Source organism: Palaemon carinicauda, chromosome 37 (assembly GCF_036898095.1).
Source record: "Palaemon carinicauda isolate YSFRI2023 chromosome 37, ASM3689809v2, whole genome shotgun sequence".
Classification (NCBI taxonomy): domain Eukaryota; kingdom Metazoa; phylum Arthropoda; class Malacostraca; order Decapoda; family Palaemonidae; genus Palaemon; species Palaemon carinicauda.
In genome coordinates this window covers 14615954-14638304 of record NC_090761.1, presented here as the reverse complement: position 1 = coordinate 14638304, position 22351 = coordinate 14615954, and the positions used below count along the sequence as shown (strand labels likewise).

The following is a 22351-nucleotide window of genomic DNA, read 5'->3' as shown; positions in this document are numbered from 1 at the left end:
TTCTACACACAACGTATCTACATCCGAATTTTCCAACATCCGAAGTTAAAATTCGAGCAAATTTTTGGACTCTACACCCGAATTTTATTTCGACACACGAAGTAAACATTACGCTATTGAGCGTCGAGTGCTCAGTTCTCTATTCTTGTGTGTATCGTGTGGTTGTCCTCTGTTTGGGTCTGTTATTAACAGTGCTTATTTTCTTCCTTTTCTCACATTTCCTTTTTGATTTTACTATAATCATTGTGCCTAAGAAGCTAAGTTTTCAGTACAGGAAGAAGGCAATTCTTTCATTAGAATTGAAGCAAGAAATTATAGAAAAACATGAGAGCAGTGTGCATGTGAGTGATACTCTATGGCTAAACAATATGGCCGGAATAGGCCTATGATCTCGAGGATCATCAAGCTGAAGGCAGCCATTAAAGCAAATAACCATTGAAGCGGATCACTATTATTACAAGACATCTTAGCAATACCCTGGAAGAGATAGAACGCCTTTTGTTGATAGGGATAAAAGGACGAAGAGATTGTTGGCATCAATGATCAATCATTTGTGAGAAGGGCCAGCGTGATGAACAGAAAGGAAAGAAAAAAAGTGAAGCAAAGAAAACCATGATAGCATTAACAAGCTCTTTTAAATAAGACTTCTCTCTTTTTCTGTTTCTCTCTAACATAGCATTAACATGGTTCTTTAAATAAAATTCTCTCTCTCTCTCTCTCTCTCTCTCTCCTCTCTCCTCTCTCTCTCTCCTCCTCATCTCTCTCTCTCTCTCTCTCTCTCTCTCTCTTTCTTCTTCGCTGTTATAGTGTTAGATACGTCTAATATTTTTTTTTCCGAGAGAGAGAGGAGAGAGAGAGGAGAGAGAGAGATTAAACAAAAAATGTGTTTAGAGTACATATGATTTTTCAATATTTAACTTAGCCGGTGATTATATAAGCTGCAACTCTGTTGCTCGACAGAAAACTCTACGTTAAAAATCCGCCAGCGATCGCTATGCAGGTAGGGGGTGTACTTCAACAGCGCCATCTGTCGTGCAGGTACTCAGTACTCAATGTAAACAAAGAACTCAATTTTCTCTCTGTCGGGCTACCGGCAAGACCTACTAATTCGCTGTTGCTAACTGGATTTGTTTTCACAACTATTGGTGAAGTACACTATTCTAGTTTTGAGCTTTCGCTATGCAGGTGTTTTATCTTCATCTCAAAACTTGAACTCGTTTTGGATAGATTTAATTATGGTGACAAAGAGAGTATGGACTTTCTTTCACTTTTAAATGGCCGACCCTTCCCCTTAGACGGAAGTGTGTTTATGCTTTTAGTAATTATCTTATCACGTTATAGATTTTCCTCTATATATTTTATATCTCTCCGCCTTTATTAGGCCTCTTCGATTAACTTTCCATTTTTTATAAACATATAAAATAAATTTTAATGCTTTGTTTATATAGACCTTTCCTGAGAGTAGGCGGTCCTAACTTGGAAACCGAAGTTAATCAACATTGAGCCCTTTATATCGTCTTTAGCTTTTAAAGGATTTAAAACTTTTTAAATGTAATATTTTATGAAAGAATTTCTTTTGATAGTCTTCGTACTGTTTTCAAAGATGAACTAACGTTTAGTTTTTTATGCTACGCAGTTGTTGACGTTCAGGGACGTTCAAACATGCGCTCTATCGTTACGATAGAGAGAGAGTGTATCACGGTTTCACTTTGCAGTAAGAGTAAATCGATTCTGACGTTTTGTTCATTCTTTCTTAGCTTAAATGTTTTAAATTCTAATTTAAAGGAACTTTTTATTTGAAAAACCTTTCAGTTTTTTCCTTTAGTCAAATAACATGTTTTTTTTTGACGATATATAATTGGGCTCTTCTCTTAGGTGCGAAATCAAGAGAGAAAGAGAGAGAGAGATAGAGACGGAGGGGAGAGAGAGGAGAGGGAAAACGTTCCGTTTAAGCGGGTAACGTTGTTCTCGTGTTTACTCTCGTCCCTAGTCTCTGTACGGGGAGGAAGGATAAAACGTTTTTAGGTTTTTATTCTCGTCCCCAGGCTATGTGCTGTGAGAGATTGAAAAACGTAGTTATATGAACTAGTGTTTAGTCTCTTTCCCAGCCACTGATTTTTCTTTTTATCTTAAAATATGTTTTCTGTTTTTTGCTGGTATTATGAGCTTGCATTATACGACTAATTTCGCAATTACTACCTTTTAATGAAGGGTAGAATTGCGGTGTTTTCAGGTAGAAATAAGTGCAAAACAGAAAATCGAAGTGATAAAGTGATATGCGCAAAGTGTTACAGTGTTGCGTCCGAGGCGCAAAGTGTTAGTGTTGCGTCCGAGGGTTCGTCTGTTCGTGCCTGTCGTTCACCTAGTCCGGGACCTCTTGCAAGCTCCCAAGCCCAGGGGAGAAGTAATGTCAAAAGACTTATGGGTTCGAGAGGCCTTGACCAACGAACAGACGTTTTCCCTCTATGGTATCGGGTGTTTCTTACCAAGATCTCCCCTACCATAAGACGAGAGAGACGTTGTTTCTCCTCGCCATCCGTAGGCTTTTCGCATAAGAAACCTGTCACAAGGTTTCGAAAGCCCTTAAGCGAAAGTCAGTCCTTTCAGGACAGGTCCAGCGTCCTGGTTACAGCCATTAGGACAGCTCTGACCCTATGCAGTCATCGGATAACTGCTCGCCGCCTAACAAAAGCGTAACACAGACTCCGAAAGTCTTTTTTTTGTAGGCAAAGTGTTGCGGTCACAGACGTTACCCTTGTCTATTACCACAAACCATTTCCGTTGATCCTTAAGGGGTTGTATGGCAAAAACATGCAGTATATGCTTGCCTCCCTTATGGAAGACTATTCTGCCGATTAGTCCGTTGAGTCTAGCCGTTTATCTCATCGATGTCCTGGCTTTCAGCCAACCTAACGTTCCTTTGTGCTTACTGTTGACGTTGGCGTAGCTTAGTCCACGTCAGTCAGGTTGTTTAGAACCACACTCGATGCGGTCTCGTGTGGTTTTTCAGCCGCATTTGGACGTTAGGCCCACTGGCTGATGCTCCCTGTTGACGTTCTAGACGTTCACTAACAATCGGAGTTGACTTGTTTTGACGCTGTGCGTCAACCTCCGCATTCTAGAGTTGTTTTGACTGCTCCTCACGCACCCTGTTGTGGTTGACAGTTCAGTTGTTGACAGTTCACAGACTGTCAAGCAGTTACATGACGTTGCGTTCTGGTCCGCTACTAATGCACCAGTGAGAGACTCAGCTTTTATCGGACAAGGTTCCTGTAGATGAGGAAGTTGCTGTTCTCCCCTCCTACTGATATTCCCTTGAGGACTCTGTCAGATGGAGAGGAGCCTTAAGCTGCTTAGCCTCCTATGGACTTTAATAAAATCATGATGATTTTTTTAAGGATCTTCGTCCGGATCTTGTAACTGCTGCTCCTCGTTCGCCTAGACGTCAGAACTTACACTAGGCCTAGCTACTTCGAAGCCGTTGTTTTTAAGCTAGTGCTCTCTCGCTCTCCTAGAGAGCGTTACGTTGGCTAGGCGACTGGTTTTGCACCAGGAGGAGTTTGGGGGATACAGCCTTTGCTTTCCCTTCTTTTAAACTGGTTTATAGAGCGAGAGTCTGATATGACACGAGAGAAGTTCTCGGCTTGGGAGTTCATGCCTCTGCCCAGATAGACTTCTCAATTCTGGTAGACTCTCCCTGGCGCCTAGCCAGGAGACGCTCCAAGTTGTTTACAGGTCAACTTCTCAGCTGTTGTCGAGCCTTTGAAGTTTTGCTGTACTATTATGTCACGCATAACAAGGCTTTCAGGGATGGTAAACGGTTCCGCCTCAGTCGCTAACCCCCGTCTGTTGCCACACCTGCTCCCGTAGACCCTAAATGGGCTTTGCTGCAAGACATGCAGTCCAAGCTTGCGTCCTTGATAGAGGACTTAAATGCGGAGAAGAACCTTCTGGCCAACAACCTTCCAACCGGTCGGTTGTGCGCCCTGTTGACGCTGAGGTAACCTACTCGCGTCTGCCAGTTGAGGTGGTTCCTCCACCCGATGCGACCCAGTGTGGGTTGCCAGCCGCACGTTGACGTTAAGCGACGCTCGGAGGTGGTTGTTGACGTTCAAGACGTTCAACAACCAGCAGAGGTGACTTGTTGTGACGCAGTGCGTCAACCTCAGCAACCCGGTAGGGTGTTGACTGCACAACCCAGACGGTCTAGACAGTTTCGGGTTGACGCTGTGCTTCCTCGCGCACACCATGGTTGTTGACAGTTCACAGACTGTGCAGCAGTTCCATGATATTGCGTCCGGCTCCGTCACGCATCCACCAGTGCGACCGGATTCAGCGAGTCAGACGTTGCCCACCTCCGTTGCCGTTTCCTCCATCAGTTTCGGATGAGGAACCCTCTGATGAGGACGTTGCTGAACAAGACGATCAGCCCCCAGCCCCTGCTATCCATCCAGAAGATGCTGAAGAAGGAACGCTGCTCAGTCAGGCTGTGGATGAGTCTGGTAGGGACGCTGTCATCCGTGGATCATTTGTGTCACTAGGAAGACTACACCTCCGTCCTCTTCTATACCATCTAGCTTTTCACTGGAAAAAAGGACCAAGACGCTAGAAGTGGTCTCGATCCCGGTTTCCGAAAAGATAAAGTCTTGTCTGACTTGGTGAAAGGACTATATCAACCTAAGAGAGGGGTCTTCCCCTGACTGTTCAGACTCCCAACCACGTTCTCTTCTCGGACGCATCGGACGTAGGCTGGGGGTGCGACATTAGACGGTCGGGAATGCTCGGGGAATATGGAACTCGAGTCAAAGGACAATGCATTTCAACTGCAAGGAGCTACTGGCAGTACGTCTGGCCTGGAAAAAGCTTCAGGTCTCTCCTTCAAGGCAAAGTGGTGGAGGTGAACTCGGACAACACCACGGCTTTGGCGTACATCTCCAAGCAAGGAGGGACCTACTCTCTGACGTTGTACGAGATCGCAAGGGACCTCCTCACCTGGTCAAAAGGTCTAGACATATCACTAGTAACGAGGTTCATCCAAGGCAACTTGAATGTCATGGCAGATTGTCTCAGTCGGAAGGGACAAATAATTCCAAACATAATGGACCCTCCACAAGGATGTATGCAAGAGACTTTGGGCCACCTGGGGCCAGCCAACCATAGATCTCTTCGCAACCTCGATGACCAAGAGGCTCCCAATATTTTGCTCACCAATCCCGGACCCAGCAGCAGTTCATATAGATGCCTTTCTCCTAGATTGGTCACATCTAGATCTATATGCATTCCCTCCGTTCAAGATTGTCAACAAGGTACTGCAGAAGTTCGCCTCTCACGAAGGGACAAGGTTGACGCAAGTTGCTTCCCTCTGGCCCGCGAGAGAATGGTTCACCGAGGTACTTCGATGGCTAGTAGACGTTCCCAGAACACTTCCCCTAAGGGTGGACCTTCTACGTCAGCCACACGTAAAGAAGGTACACCAAGGCCTCCACGCTCTTCGTCTGACTGCCTTCAGACTATCGAAAGACTCTCGAGAGCTAGAGGCTTTTCGAAGGAGGCAGCCAGAGCGATTGCTAGAGCAAGGAGAACATCCACCCTTAGAGTCTACCAATCGAAGTGGGGAAATCTTCCGAAACTGGTGCAAGTCAGTATCCGTATCCTCGACCAGTACCTCTGTAACTCAAATAGCCGACTTCCTCTTATATCTGAGGAAAGAACGATCTCTTTCAGCTCCCACTATCAAGGGTTACAGAAGCATGTTGGCATCAGTCTTCCGTCACAGAGGCTTAGATCTTTCCAACAATAAAGATCTACAGGACCTCCTTAAGTCTTTTGAGACCACGAAGGAGCGTCGTTTGGTTACACCCTGGTTGGAATTTAGACGTGGGTACTAAGATTCCTTATGTCAGACAGGTTCGAACCGCTACAATCAGCCTCCCTGAAAGATCTCACCCTTAAAGACTCTTTTCCTGGTATGCTTAGCCAACAGCTAAAAGAGTCAGTGAGATTCATGCCTTCAGCAAGAACATCGGATTCTCATCCGAAACGGCTACATGTTCTACCAACTTGGTTTTCTAGCCAAAAACGAGCTGCCTTCTCGGCCCTTGGCCAATATCGTTCGATATTCCAAACTTATCGTATGGTTGGAAATGAACTAGAAAGAGTCTTATGCCCTGTAAGAGCTCTTAAGTTCTATTTAAAAACGAACTAAACCTTTACGAGGCCCGTCTGAAGCTTTATGGTGTTCAGTTAAGAAACCATCTTTGCCTATGTCAAAGAATGCTTTATCCTATTTTATCAGACTGTTAATACGAGAAGCTCATTCCCATCTGAATGAGGAAGACCAAGCTTTGCTGAAGGTAAGGACACACGAAGTTAGAGCTGTCGCAACTTCCGTGGCCTTTAAACAAAATAGATCTCTGCAAAGTATAATCGACGCAACCTATTGGAAAAGCAAGTCAGTGTTCGCGTCTTTTTATCTTAAGAATGTCCAGTCTCTTTACGAGAACTGCTACACTCTGGGACCATTCGTAGCAACGAGTGCAGTAGTGGGTGAGGGCTCAACCACTACAATTCCCTAATTCCATAACCTTTTTAATCTTTCTCTTGAAATGTTTTATTATTGTGTTTGGGTTGTCCGGAAGGCTAAAGAAGCCTTTCGCATCCTACTTGATTTGGCGGGTGGTCAAAGTCATTTCTTGAGAAGCGCCTAGATTAGAGGTTTTGATGAGGTCCTGTTGTATGGGTTGCAACCCTTGATACTTCAGCTCCTAGGGTCGCTCAGCATCCTAAGAGGATCGCGAGGCTCCCGTAAGGAAGACGTACTTAAAAAGGCAGAGTAATTGTTCAAGTCGACTTCCTTACCAGGTACTTATTTATTTTAAGTTTGTTATTTTGATAACTGCTAAAATAAAATAAAAAATCCTTAGCTCATAATAATGTAAACATTTATTGCTCTAACCCACCCCCCTGGGTGTGAATCAGCTTATATAATCACCGGCTAAGTTAAATATTGAAAAATGTTATTTTTATAATAAAATAAATTTTTGAATATACTTACACCGGTGATTATATATTAAAGGACCCTCCCTTCCTCCCCAATAGAGACGCAGCGGACCGAGGAGAAAATTGAGTTCTTTGTTTACATTGAGTACTGAGTACCTGCACGACAGATGGCGCTGTTGAAGTACACCCCCTACCTGCATAGCGATCGCTGGCGGATTTTTAACGTAGAGTTTTCTGTCGAGCAACAGAGTTGCAGCTTATATAATCACCGGGTAAGTATATTCAAAAATTTATTTTATTATAAAAATAACATTTTTAACAGCGTCAACGAGTTGAAAAACAATTAAATGTAACTAAGAAAGTAATAATAGCTAATCTGAATTCCTTAATTAACTAAAATATAGATACAAACACACTCTGTGCGTATGCACAAACACACACGTGCAAAAATTGCTACGCAGTAAGAGTGACGGTCGGGGAGGAGGTAGAGATGGTGACTGCGATAACATACCGTAACTCGTCACTGAAAGTGATGAGAATAAAAAATCAAAAGAAAAAAATGTAAAAAATATGAAATCTAAAAATAAAAAAAAATATAAATAAGCTAAGTTAGATTAAAATTTCCGTAGTGTAAGTTACAGTATGTTATCGCAGTCACCATCTCTAGCTCCTCGCCGATCGTGTCTCCTCGTGCGTGTGTGTGTTTGCGCATACGCACACGAGTGTGTTTGTATCAATATTTGTTTTAGTTAATAAACTAATTCAGATTCGCTGATATTGTTTTTTTAGTTACATTTAACTGTCTTTCAACTCGTTAACGCTGTTAAAAATCATATGTACACAACACATTTTTGTTTAATCTCTCATTTTTGTTTAATCTCTCTCTCTCTCTCTCTCTCTCTCCTCTCTCTCTCTCTCTCTCTCTCTCTCTCTCTCTCTCTCTCTCTCTCTCTCAGAAAAAATTGATAGACGTCTCTAACACTAACAGTGAAGAAGAACGAGAGAGAGAGAGAGAGAGAGAGAGTATTTATTTAAAGAACATGTTAACACCATGTCTACCTTCTCGCCGATCGTCCGTCTCCTCATGGCGTAGCAAATCCTACACCTGCGTTGGCCTGTCTCTAAGGTAAAGTGGCAATAAAACACATTTTTTTATTTATTATTTCTTTGTAATTATCTTTTTTATATGCTTCTTTCATATTATGCAGTTATGTTATTGTTATGTGTAATTATGTGTAGCCATTTATTAAGGATTTATTATGGGTTTTTAGGCTGAGGAACGAATTAAATGAATTACCATGTATTCTTATGGGAAAATTCGTTTCTACATCCGAACATTTTCTACATCCGAAGTTGGTTGTGGAACGAATTAAATTCGTATGTAGAGGTACCACTGTACTTATAACCATTCATGAAATCGGATTGAGAGGAGAGCTGCCACTATTTATTCAGGCATTTCTTTAACATAGAGTTTTTCAAGTGAGAGTGGGGGAAGCTCTATCAGAGAGTAAGTGCCAGGAAGAAGGAGTTCCTCAGGGTAGTGTGCTGAGTGTAACCCTTTTTGCACTAGCAATTAATGGGATATCCTCAGCAATTCCCCAGGATGTTCTCTCAACATTATTTGTGGATGATCTCTCCATTTCATTTGCTGGAGCCAGAATGGCAATGGTTGAGAGAAAACTACAGCTCTCAATTGACAAAATTATCCAGTGGGCCGATATGAATGGATTTAAGTTCTCGACAAGTAAAACTACTATTGTACATTTCTGTCGTATCCGGGGAGCACATCCAGACCCAGATATATACATTAAAGGTCAACGGATCCCATGTGTATCGGAAACCAAATTTTTAGGTTTGATATTTGATTGTAGACTTACATGGGTTTCTCACCTAAAAGCGCTAAAAGCTAAATGTGATGAAGCTCTGAATATTTTAAAAGTATTGTCCCATACATCATGGGGGCAGACCGCAATACTATTTTAAAATTATACAAGGCCTTGATTTTTTCCAAAATTAGTTATGGATGTGAAATGTACTCTTCAGCCACCCCAAGCCAGTTAAAAATATTAGATTCAATACATCATGCAGGTATTAGATTGTCCACGGGAGCATTTAGAACCTCGCCTATCCCAAGTCTCCTTGCTGATGCTGGAGAGTTACCTCTAGACCTTTACCGAATGTCTTCCATTGTTCGGTATTGGTTTAGATTGCAAAGACTCCCCAACTCTTTAGCCTTTCAGACTGCAAGCCTTGTGAGACACACATCATACTTTGAGTTGCACCCAAAATCTCCTCAACCTTATGGCTTTCGGGTGAAACGATTATTAAACAGTCTGGATATAATTAGAAGTAAGGTACTTCCATTCAAGGTATCATCAACACCTCCATGGAAATTCCCAGAGATATTTTTTTGTAAATAATTTATTGGAGTTAAGAGGAATATGACTGACCTAGAAGCCAGGTCTCTTTTTATGGAACATGTTGAAGAACATAGAGGATCGAGTTTTATATATACTGATGGCTCCAAATCTGATGCTGGCGTTGGATTTGGAGTACATAGTAAGGATTTTAATTGTAGAGGTGCACTTCCTCTAACAGCTTCCAAATTCACTGCCGAACTGTATGGCATATTAACCGCTATTGAGAAAATAGCATTGGAGAAAGAGGGTAACTTTACAATTTTTAGTGATGCAAGGAGTGTCCTTCAAGCTTTAGAAGTTTTTAATCCTAGTAACCCTTTAGTTTTAAAGATTTTAGAATGGCTCTTTATTATTGTACGCAGAGGTATAATGGTTCGATTTTATTGGGTTCCAGCACATGTAGGTGTGTCTGGGAATGAGAAGACAGATTCACTGGCAAAGAATGCTGCATCCGAGTTGCTGCCAAGAAAGTATCCTATTCCGTGTAATGATTATCTACCTAACATCAAGAAATTGCTTTGCAATAAATGGCAACAGCACTGGGATAATCTAGATGGCAATAAAATGAGAGAGGTAACAAATGTCATAACTCCTTGGAGGTATAACATGATGCCCCGAAAATGGGAGACTTCTCTTTGTCGTCTCCGTATTGGTCACACTCGGTTAACGCACGAGTTTCTGCTGAAGGGCCAACACCAACCGTATTGTGACGACTGTTTGGTACCTCTGACAGTGAGGCATCTATTGACCGAATGCCCTAATTATAATAACTTGCGGAATAGATATTTGTTAGAGGCTCGAGGTGAGGGTGGCAGGTTCATCCTTGCCAAGATTCTAGGACACTATGTGTCCAACTATGCAAGTGGCATTTTTAGATTTTTTTCAGAAGCGGGTCTTTTGAAAACTATCTAACTTTTATAATGACATTAATTTTTATGGTTTTAATTGAATATTCTTTAATTTTTTATATATATATAAACTAAATGATATCGGCGTCAATGACCCAAGATGTCAGGATGCCTGAAAACCTTAAATCAATCAATCAATCTCCCTCCCCTGTGGATGAGGATTACCCATCCTCAGGAGAGTCGGACGAGTCGGACCGTTCCCCCATTGCACCAATGGGGGAAACTCCGCCTTTCCCTGAGAAGTCTTCTCGTTCAGGGATGGAAAAGAGCCTGCACCCGTCGTTACTCGAGTCCTGTATCCCTCCCAGGAGGGAACCGAAGGACTCTTTAAGACGATTCCCAAGTTGTCAGCAAGGATCAGACAGGAGCCAGCTAGACCTTACGAGGATGTCCACGTGTCCCCCCAGGAAGAGCCACTGGGAACAGGAGACTTTGCTGCCAGTCCTTCAGGAGGAGAGCACCAAGAGTCAGAACACGCATTCTGGCAAGTCCTGACCCTCATGAGGAACCTCAACGGGATTCCAGACCCAGAGATTCCTCCTCGTGAGGGTAAGTACACGGTCTTGGACCGTGTCTACGGCACCCAGAAACCCTCTAGGGCCAGTGCAGCTTTGCCCTGGTCTCAGGGGATGAAGAGTGCCAGGGACAAGGTCGAGGGCCAGCTCTCTGAGCTTGCCTCCTCCAGTAGATCCAGCGCCGGTAACAAGCTCCTCCCTCCTCCACGAGTCCATCAGAGGAGGTACTTTGAGATCTTTGAGGAGTCTTGTTTGGGTCTTCCAATTTACCACTCCATGGAAGAACTCACCGGGGGAGTCCCTCTAGAGAGAGACTCCAACCGGCACGTGTCCTATTCAGCTACTGAGATCCTAAGCCAGGAGAAGGTGGCGAAGTGTGCCATGCAGGCAACTTCATGGCTTGACATCTGGCTGGGGTCTCTGGGTATCCTGGTGCAGTCTGAGGACCTGTCCAAAGAAAGCACCAGGAAGGCACTGGAGACATTCTTGCTCTCGGCACGCGGACCATTGAGTTTCTGGCCCACCAAGTCTCGATCTTGTGAGCCAATATGATTCTCAAACGACAGGACGCAGTGGCTGAGATATTCTACCATAAGGTCCCCAGTTCGGATGTTAGCAGGCTCAGACAAACTTCCGTGCTCGGTAAGAGTTTGTTTGAGCCTAAGGACGTGGAGCTAACCGCTGAGAGGTGGAGGAAGTCCAACCAGGATTCCCTCAGCCATAGGGCCCTGACATCGAGTCCCTACAAACCTCCAGCAGTCCAACAGCCCCGTCCGGCTAAGGACACAAAGAAGACGACAGCAGCAAAGCCGAAGGTGTCTAAGCCCTTTCCTGCCAAGAGCAGAAGGAGCAAGAAGTCTTCCAGGGGAGGCAAGAACCCTAGAGGAAACGGAGGCCGTAAACGCTAGGGTTGGGAGTCCCCCTGCATGTCCACCAGTGGGGGGGATGCCTACAAAGTTGCGCGGCAAGGTGGCAGCAACTCGGGGCAGATACCTGGGCGATTTCCGTAATCGGTCAGGGTTATCGCGTCCCGTTCACAGCTTCTCTACCTCCCCTGACAGCGAATCCAGTGTCGTTTAGCTCTCTTGCCATGGGATCGGGAAGAGGGCAAGCCCTTTGGGCAGAAGACCAGACCATGTTGAAGAAGGACGCTCACCAAGAGGTAGTGGACGGGTCCCCAGGCTTCTACAGTCGACTCTTTCTTGTAAAGAAGGCGTCTGGAGGCTGGAAACCAGACATCGACCTCTCAACCCTGAACGGGTTTGTCAAACAGACTCCGTTCAGTATGGAGACGGCAGACACGGTCAGACTTGCAGTGAGACCACAAGACTTCATGTGTACACTGGACCTGAAGGACGCGTACTTCCAGATCCCAGTCCATCCGTCTTCAAGGAAGTACAGTACTTAAGATTTTGCCTAGACGACAAGATCTACCAGTTCAAGGTGCTGTGTTTCGGTCTCTCCACAGCCCCTCAGGTGTTCACCAGAGTGTTCACCCTGATATCATCGTGGGCTCACAGGATCGGCATACGTCTCCTTCGTTATCTGGACAACTGGCTGATCCTTGCGGACTCAGAGGCAACCCTTCTTCTCCACCAAGACAAGCTCCTCGAACTTTGCCAAGATCTAGGGATCATGGTAAATCTCGAGAAGTCCTCTCTGCAGCCCTCTCAGAAACTGGTACAGTCGCTCCCCTACTTACGAACATTCGAGTTACGAACAATGGTACATACGAACATGTCTGCGCGTGTGTCGAAAAATGTTCGGAAAGAGATGCTGTAAGTTAGATTTTGTATTGCGCGCCTTTTTCCGAGTAGTGCTTCTTTCCGCCGCTAATACCGACGCTTGGCGCTGGGAGAGCTCAACCAGCATCCACCTTCCTCTGCCCAGTTCGTTGCAGTGCGTAAGTGCGTGAACGTATCTCCAGTGCGCAAAAAACTTTTTTCATTTTTATCATTAAATATCTCGTGCATCCATTATTCAATATGGTTGGTGAAAAGCGAAAGGCTTCTAGTGAGAGTGGTAGTGCAAAGAAGAGGCAAGCCATTTCATTTGAAACGAAAGTGGCAATAATAAAGAAGCTTGATACGGGTGAGAAAATGGTGAGCGTTGCACAGGCATACAACTTGAATCGTTCGACCGTCGGTACCATTTATAAACAGAAAGATCGTATAATGGAACACGTGAAAGGTGCAGTGCCGATGCAATCGACGATCATTAGCAAAAAAAGAAGTTACGGAGGAGGAAGTAACTTTTGAAGCCCATTCCAGCGACGACGAAGACCCTCTCATGATATAAAATCCTCCTCTGCCTCCTCCTCCTCCTCCTCCATCATCTCCTTAAGCATCGAGTACATCTTCCAAAAGTAAGTTAAACTTCATTTTATTTATCTCATTACGTACATGTACATACTGTCTCTCTCTCTCTCTCTCTCTCTCTCTCTCTCTCTCTCTCTCTCTCTCTCTCTCTCTCTCTCTCTCTCTCTCTCTCTCTCTCTCTCTCTCTCTCTCTCTCTCTAACATACGTAGTACAGTACTGTACGTATTCTCTCCATTTTATTAAATGTTTTTTTCAGTACAAACCAATACAGGTTACTTATACAAGCCTTAAACATACTTATATAAACCTTCAATATACTTATATAGGCCTTAAACATAAATTATAATACAAAATATAGCACTGAAGCAACTTACGAACGAATTCACCTTACGAACGATCGTTCGGAACGTAACTCGTTCGTAAGTTGGGGAGCGTCTGTATACCTAGGCATGGTCATAGACACCAATCTCCACAAAGCCTTCCCATCAGACGACAGGATAGCAAGGCTGAGGAAGGTCGCGAGGCCTTTCCTCAATCGAGAAGAACTCCCAGCCCAAACGTGGTTGCGTCTCCTCGGCCACCTCTCCTCCCTGGCCCGTCTCGTTCCCAACGGTTGCCTCAGAATGAGATCTCTCCAGTGGTGACTCAAGTCCCGGTGGAATCAAGGACACGATTCCCCGGACACTTTGGTCCCTCTGGGTCATGCGGAACGGACAGACCTCCAGTGGTGGATGGCAGACGAGAACCTACAAAAGGGAGTGGATCTTCTCGTTCTTCCCCCTGATTTGATGTTGTTCTAGGACGCATCAAAGAAAGGGTGGGGGTGCCCACGTTCTGAACCACAGGACCTCAGGCCTTTAGTCAGAATCAGAAAAGTACCTTAACATAAACCTGCTAGAAATGAAGGCCGTGTTCCTGGAACTTCAGAAGTTCCACCAAGTCCTGGCGGGCCACTCTGTGGTGGTGATGAGCGACAACACCACAGTGGTAGCTTATATCAACAAGCAGGGAGGTACCTTTTCAGAACAGCTATCCCATCTTGCAGTAGAGATTCTGAGATGGTCTGAAGTCAACTCATTCACACTAGCGGCTCGCTTTATTCCAGGCAAAAGGATTGTGCTCGCCGACAGTCTGAGCAGAGCGATGCAGATAGTGAGTACCGAGTGGTCTTTGGATCCTCAAGTAGCCAACAAAGTCCTGACTTTTTGGGGTTCCCCGACGGTGGATCTGTTCGCTACAGCGCTGAACTTCAAGCTCCCGCTGTACTGCTCCCCAGTCCCGGACCCCAAGGCTCTCCGGCAGGATGCCTTCCAACAATGGTGGGACAACATTGATTTGTACGTCTTTCCCCCGTTCTGTCTGATGAGGAGTGTGCCCAACAAGACCAGAATATCGGTCAATCTATCAATGACCCTGATAGCTCCGCTATGGCATCACGCGGAATGGTTCCCGGACCTTCTGCAACTCCTCGCGAAGGTTCCGAGAGAACTCCCTCCACGTCATGAGCTACTCAAACAACCACACGCCAACATCTTCCACAAAGCCGTAGCTTCGCTTCGACTTCACGCCTGGAGACTATTCAGCATCTCCTCACGGAGAGAGTATGTTCGCAACAAGTTGCGAACAGGATGTCTGGTCACCTGCGCAAGTCATCCGCAGGGGTCTACCAGGCGAAGTGGCAAGTCTTCTGTGGTTGGTGTCGTGGAAGGGGTATCTCTCCACTCGATGCCAATATTCCAGCAATAGCAGAGTTCCTCGTGTTTTTGCGGGAGGAAATGCGCCTTTCAGTCTCGGCAGTGAAAGGCTATCGCTCAGCCTTCAGTCTTGCCTTCAGGCTTAAAGGAAGGAACATTTCTTCCTCACTGGAACTTTCCCTTCTCATACAAAGTTATGAACTTAAATGCCCTCAGTCGGAAGTGAGACCTCCTCCATGGAACGTGGTTCGAGTTCTCAGGTCTCTTAAGAGACCTCCCTACGAACCATTACGCCAGGCTTCAGTTCACCCCCTTACCCGGAAGATGGTTTTCCTGCTAGCATTGGCCTCGGCCAAGCGAGTCAGTGAACTTCATGGTCTCTCATACGACATCGCCCATTCAAGGGGGTGGGGGGAGGTAACGTTCAGGTTCGTCCCTGAGTTTGTTGCCAAGACTCAGAATCCGGGAGTGGCGGACCCTAGGTTGGACTCTTTCCAGGTTTCGAGTCTTCGTTCTGTAACAGATGACCCAGACCATCTCCTACTGTGCCCAGTAAGGAGTCTGAGGTTGTATCTTAAAAGAACAGCTGCAGTTCGTCCCCAGGTGCAAGCCTTGTTCGTGAGCACTGGAAAAACGAAGAGGAGGGTCACCAGGAATACTATCTCGGCCTGGATTCGCAAGGTAATACATCTGGCCTTAAATCCTGACCCTTCTCCGTCACGTCGCCCTAGAGCGCATGATGTCAGGGGCATAGCTACGTCCCTGGCCTTCAAGAAAAATTATTCAGTGACGCAGGTCCTACAAGCTGGCGTGTGAAAGCGTCAGACCACCTTCCCGGCCCACTACCTGCAAGACGTGACGCACAGGAGGCTTGATACGTTCTCTATCGGCCCTGTGGTGGCTGCACAACAGCTGGTCTAACCTCAGGCTCCTTAATGGACAAGTAGCAGAAGGTTGAGGGCATTGTTACCCGGTTTTAGTCTGCATGAATGAAAAGATCTGTCTGGCCCTTATTCTTTTCTTCATCCTCTCCTCCCTTGGAGAAAGCCGCATCCTGGGTTCTCTGCACAGCTGACCTCGAACCACTGCAGGTAAACCGTGCTCCCTTGTGTTCCTAGTATTAAGTGTAATACTGTCATGTCCCCATACCCTGACGAGATGGTATTGGGAGAGTCCTAGCCTAGATTTCCATCTGAAGAACTCCAGGTCAACTTCCTAGGACGAGTCACTTCCTCACCTTCACACACAGCTTATGCAGGCCGCAGCAGTTTCACAGCATGCTAGCGAGGAGTAGGGACTCCTTATTTCTTGAGTACTTACACACTCGAATATGGAGTCCCCGGGCAAGCCAAAGCCAGTATGGCAGGGTCTTACCTCCCTACCTAAGGGTTGAGTCATCCCATGTAAATAGCGTGGTTTGTATTTCAGTTACAGACCAAATGACAAATTCGTAGATAATTTGTATTTTTCCTAACTATACAAACCTTAGCTATTTACACATATTTGCCTGCCAGCCCTGTCCCCCGGGATAAGTCCTACCTCTAAGCAAAGTGAAGCACTCACTGGTGTGTGTGAGGGGTTGGGGGGAGTAGCTAGCTACCCTTCCCTACCCCCGCTAACTAGCGGTGGGGTAGTAAACCCTCGTTAAAATTCTAATGGCTCGTCATTCAGCTATGCCGAAGTAATTACCCCATGTAAATAGCTAAGGTTTGTATAGTTAGGAACAAGACAAATTATCTACGAATTTGTCATTTGTTCCGTAACCGAAATACAAACCACGCTATTTACATTGGGTTTACCTTTTAGCGTAGCTGAAATGGCGAGCCATTAGAATTTAACGAGGGTGTATTACCCCCGCGCTATTTAGCGGGGGGGGGGGGGGGGGGTAGGGGAGTGGTAGCTAGCTACCCCTCCCCCCCTCACACACCGGTGAACTGCTTCACTTTCACTTTTGGCTCGGACATGGACAGACGTCTCTGTCTTTGTCCTCGCTTGGCAGCCATTGTTGTTTTGTCTTTACTTAATCACTTACTTTTCTTTTACTCAATATATATGTAAACATTTTTTCGTGTTTATGTATATATTTGAGTATAGAAATCAGTAAGTTTCCTTTTCAGAGTTTGTGCTTGTGTGTGTAGTGTACGATGTCTCCGTGGAGCCCTCGGCAGTTAGGCCACCATGGTGTAATTTCATGGGTCGCGATCGAGTTTGACTTCGGTGTTTCTCTCTCTCTCTCTTTGAGGTCGTTCACCCTTTTACTACGTTATTTTTACTACGTCTGAGTAGCTTCCTTCCCGTGTGGGTGTGGTTGCTACGCCGTACGTTTTGTCTCAATTAGTTTATGAATCTAATTGTATTTGTTGATTTTTCAGCTTTGTAGAACGATTCCTTTCGGGGTTTTCGTTCTTTCTTTAGTGCTCATTCATTTTTAAATTACATAATTACATAGTTACATAATTATAATTGTTATAATTCTGTGTTGGTTACAGCTCTCCTTCCGTGAGTGTAAGTGGTTGTGAGGGCACATGCCTGTTGTGTAATTCTTGTGTTCCTTTCCCTCGGGATTCCTCTTCGGAGCCTTCCCGGGGGAATGAATGTTAACTAATGATTTTTGTTCTTATTTTTCATAGTTACCGATCTAGTTCGTTTCTGTAATGTGACAACGGAGTGAGCTGTCTTGTTGAGGCCTGGGGATTTGGCTGTTGCTTCCTCCCCTATAGATCGTCAGGGGCTTGTCTCCTTCTCCTGGAAGTACTCCCGTGACGATTGACAGCTCTCCAGTTCATTTTAGAACACTCAGGAGGCTTGCCTCCTTGGGTGGGTAGCTTTCCTTCCGAGGGAAGTTTTCCTGTCCAGGCTTGAGTTTTTTCCCCTTTGGGGGGTTCTTCTCTTGCCTTTTTTTCGTGCGACTATGCTCTTGGTGCTGAGCGGTCGCACCTGCAGTTACGCTCAAGGGGCTGGGCAACTGCAGGAGCCCCTCTTCGGAGGATTGCTCTTTTTAGGTCACTGGCTGGACCCGTCTCTTCTACGAAGTGTTTCTCTTTCGTTCGCGAGAGAGTACACTCATAGAGACTCCTCTTCGGAGGACTCTTCTGCTGTTGTTGCTGTTGGCCGCCTTCGCCGTAAGGCTCACTGTCCGCTACGTCGTAAGGGCCTCCCATCTCCCTATAAGGGTGCTAAGAGGTGCCTTTTTGAATCTACATATGCAGCCTGCAACTCCTTCTTCTTGACCTTCCGCCCCTGGTGCAAATGGACAGCAGTCTGACCTCGTCTTCCGACGGGCAACGGTCTTCCGACGGACAACAGTCTTCCGACGGACATCGGTCTTCCGACGGACAACGGTCCCTTCGGGGCAAAGGGTTGCTTCCCTTGCGTGTCAGGGTTCCCCTGCGCGCCCTTCTGCAGTGTTCTCTCCTGCGCAGTGTTAGCGCACAGGCGCTCTCCTGCTCATCAGCGTTTTCCGGATCGCTAGCGCTCTCCTGTTCGCCAGCGCTCTCCTGTTCGCCAGCGCTCTCCTGTTCGTCAGCGCTCTCCTGATGATCGTCGCTGCTGTTCCTGTTGGTTCCTGTTACGCGCCCTGTGCGCCCACGAAATCTAGAACTTCGGTTCAGGTCTTGGACAAGGACTCTTCTTCTATGCACAGGATTCCACGCGTTGCCTTCTGCTCGCCAGCGATCACCAGCTCGCCAGCGACCACAGACGCTTCAACGTTTGCCTGCTCGTCAGCGATCTCCTGCGCGTCAACGATCGCCATCGATCTGCCACGCGTGTCAGGTCCCCTGGACACCATCAGTAGCGATCTAGCGCTCGCCTGCTGTGGACCACGATCTCCGGTAGCTGAGTCTTGCCGTAGATCTTCCTCCTGCTCGCCAGCGCTCACCTTTACTTCTGTCCTTCTGTGCGCCAGCTTTCTTCAATCGCCAGCACATATCTGCGCGCCCTTTCCTGCCACGCACCAATGGGCGCTAACGGTTTTTCCTGACCGTCCAGGATCGCCTGATTAACAGCTTGCTTCAGCGCTCTCCTTCCTGATGCACCTGCTCGCCTTCTGTTTAGCGCGATGCGCGCTAACCATCCCTAGTCTCTTACGTGTTAGCGATCGCCTACGTGATTTTTCGCCTACGCGCTAGCGTTTTGTTAACGCACCACCGCTCACCAACGCGCCGTCGCTTGCCAACGCGCCGTCGCTTGCCAACGCGCCGTCGCTTGCCGACGCGCCGTCGCTTGCCGACGCGCCATCGCTTGCCAACGCGCCATCGCTTGCCGACACGCCATCGCTTGCCAACGCGCCTTCACTCGCCTACGGGCCATTGCTCGCCAAGACGCGCCATCGCTCGCCAAGACGCGCCATCGCTCGTCAACGCGCCATCGTCCGCCTACGTGCCATCGGTCTCCCGACCGCCTGCGCTCAACCGCGCGCCCACGTGCCTGCGCGACCACACGCCCACGTGCCCGCGCGATCGCACGCCCACGTGCTTGCGCGACCGCATGCCCACGTGCCCGCGCGCCTATGTGCATGCGCACCCGCGCATATGCGCTCCAATGTTCGCCCGCGCGAGAACCAATGGTATTCCATCGCGCGGACCAACGGTGTTCCGTCGCGTGAACCAACGGTGTTCCGTCGCGCGAGCCGACGGTGTTCCATCACGCGAACGTCGGCTCGATTCCTGCAGTATCCATTGCTCGACTACGGGTCATCGCTCGCCTGTGAACTTTCGGATTCCGACCACCATCTCTCGACCTTCCTACCACGCTCACCCTCCTTCTGCGCTCCCTCGCGCACTTTCGTCTGCGCTCCTGCGTGCCCGCGCATGGGCGCTTCCACGTTCGGCCACGCGCAAACCATTGATTTACCATCGCGCGAGCGCCAGGGCGATTGCGACCGCGATTCCCGTCAGGGTTTCGCAACATGGCCAGCCTGGGGAGTCTTCTGGAGCGTATTTCCAGAACACGGTCTTCACCCCGTAAACGCGGAGCATGGCACATGCAAGAGCAGGAAGAATCTTCAGGGAGGTCTGAGCAACATTCTTCTTTCCAGAACCTGGGTTAGCCCTTCCTCGTCATTCCCTGGAAGGGTCTTGCCAGGGAGCTTTCCGTTCGAGATTTCTCCTTCGGGCAAGGAGTGACTGGTTTACCCCTTCCTCTTCTCCATCTCGTGGAAGGGGTTTACCAGGTCCTTTCCCTCCTCGGTTGCGACCCGAGGTTTTGTACAAGGAAGCTCCAGGAAGGTCATGGGTACTTTCCGCCTCTCGGGCTCAAGCAGCTTGGCGTTTCGTCGCCAAGTTTCGAACTTGCGGGCAAGCTCGAGGTTGGACTATCTAGACGCAGTGACCGAGGGCTTCCTCTAGAGTGTCTCCTCCGTGGATGTCGACAAGCTCAGACACTCTTCCATCTTTAGGAAGAGCTTGTTTGTGCCCAAGGACAGGGACATGGACAGCGGTTGTGCGGAGGAAGTCGACTTCCGTTTTCACTCCTCCAAGGCGCTTTCTTCCAGACCCTGCAGGCCTCCAGCGCCTCTTCTTTCAGCCTCGTCGGCCTAAGTTATCGGACCGGCTACGGCAGCTAAGACAAGGTGTCCAATAGCAGTCCCCTCCTGTCAGGGACAGGTAGCACGGGAAGCTCTCCTGGGGGTGCATAATCCTAGAGGGAGCGGCAGAGTTCACAAACTCTAGGATTGGCAACCCCCCCTTGCAGGTCTCACGCTGGGAGGATGCCTAAGGTTACTCATCCAGATAACAGCTTCCCGATGCCGATTCCTACACGATCTCCGTGATCAGCCAAGGATATCGCGCCTCGCTCTTACCATCTCTCCGTCTCTGTCAGCGAATTCAGTGTCACTGAACCTCTATGCCATGGGGTCGGCAAGAGTTTTGCCCGTTTGGGCAGAATGATCCATGCCTTAGGAGAAGGTCCTCCATAGGATCGTCGATGGCTTCACCCCCCGGCTTCTTCAGTCGATCCTTTCTCGTAGGAAAGCATCTGAGACGGGAATTCCGTAGTCGACCTCTCAGCTCTGTTCAAGTTTGTCGAACAAACTTCGTCCAGCGTGGAACAGCAGAATCGATCAGACTGGTAACGAGGCGGCAGGACTCCTTAGGCCCTGGATCGGAAGGATGGGTACTTCAAGTTTCCATTCCATCCATCTTCCAGGAAGCTCATAGAATTCAGCCTAGACTTAAGATGCGGTGTGGCGATCCCGCCGCGGCATCGCAGGTTTTTCCCCAAAGAACTCTCCCTGTTTTCCTCATGGCCGCTCAGGAGCAGGCTTCCACCTCCTTCGCCTTTTGGAGGTCTGGTCAACTCCGGTAGGCTCGGGTTCGACCTTCTTCAACGCCGGGACAAGCTTCCGGGTCCTTACCATGAGTGAGGGATCATGGTAATTTGCTAGGAGCCTTCTCTATTTCTGCCTCAACATCTCGGGTATGTAGCCATGATATTGAGTCAACGGCCTTACCACGTTGGAAACACCGCTTCTCGTCCGATCAGCGAAGTTAAGCAACGTTGGGCGGGTCAGTACTTGGATGGGTGACCGTCTGGGTACGCCAGATGATGCTGTTGCCTCCTTCTCCGAGCCTTCCCTTCAGTTGACTGTGGCAAGGCTGAGGAGAGTCGCAGTACCTGTTCTCAGTCAAGCAGAGCTTTCAGCCCTACCTTGGAACGTTTCCTGGGTCTATTTTCCTCATTGACCCGTCTAAAGTCCCGAACGGTCGCCTCAGGATAAGTTCCCTGTGGGGCGGCCCAAGTTCCGGTGGTATCAAAGCAACGATTAACTGGACTTTCTGGCCCCTAGGGGACCAGCGGAACGTTTAGACCTGCAATGGGTGTTGACCTATGGAACCTCTTGATGGGAGTGGATATTCTCGTCCTTTCCCCGCATTTTGATGCTGTTCTCGGACTCGTCAAAGAAAAGGGGGGGCCACATGTTCCGGTTCAGGCCTATGGTCAGGACCTGAAGGATACCTCTCCATCATTCAGGCAGGCTTAGGGGCCGTAGTCTGGCCCCTCTACAGATCCTACAGTTCCTGCCGAGTCGCTCCGTGCTCGACGACTTCATGGTACTGGCATATTCCAACCAGCAAGGGACGCATTTTCATACCTTCGCATCTTGCAGTAGAGATACTGAGATGATCCGAGGTCCTCTCTATACCACTATCGGCTCGCTCATTCCGGGCAGAGGAATGTTCTCTCCGACTATCTGGGCAGAGCCTCGCAGATAGAGGGTACCTGGGGGTCTTTGGCCCTTAGTAACCAGCAAGTCCTGGCCTGGGGGAGCTGATCGCAACAGCCTGGAACTTCAAGCTTCCGCTGTTCTTCCCCCCAGTCTCAGACCCCAAGACTCTTTGGCAAAATGCTTTCCGGTGATGGTGGGACAACATCGACGCCTGCGTCTTCCCACCATTATTGTCTGTTGAGAATGGGTTTCAACAAAACCAGGTTGTCTGTCAACCTTTCGATGGCCCTGAGAGCTCCACTGTGACTATACGCGGAACGGTTTC

The 22351-nt window shown here is 47.7% G+C and overlaps 1 pseudogene; it reads left to right on the top strand.

Moving 5' to 3' along the window:
- The first annotated feature begins 21295 nt into the window (after nucleotides 1–21295).
- On the top strand, nucleotides 21296–21416 carry LOC137629882 (5S ribosomal RNA; annotated as a pseudogene).
- Nucleotides 21417–22351: the final 935 nt, after the last annotated feature.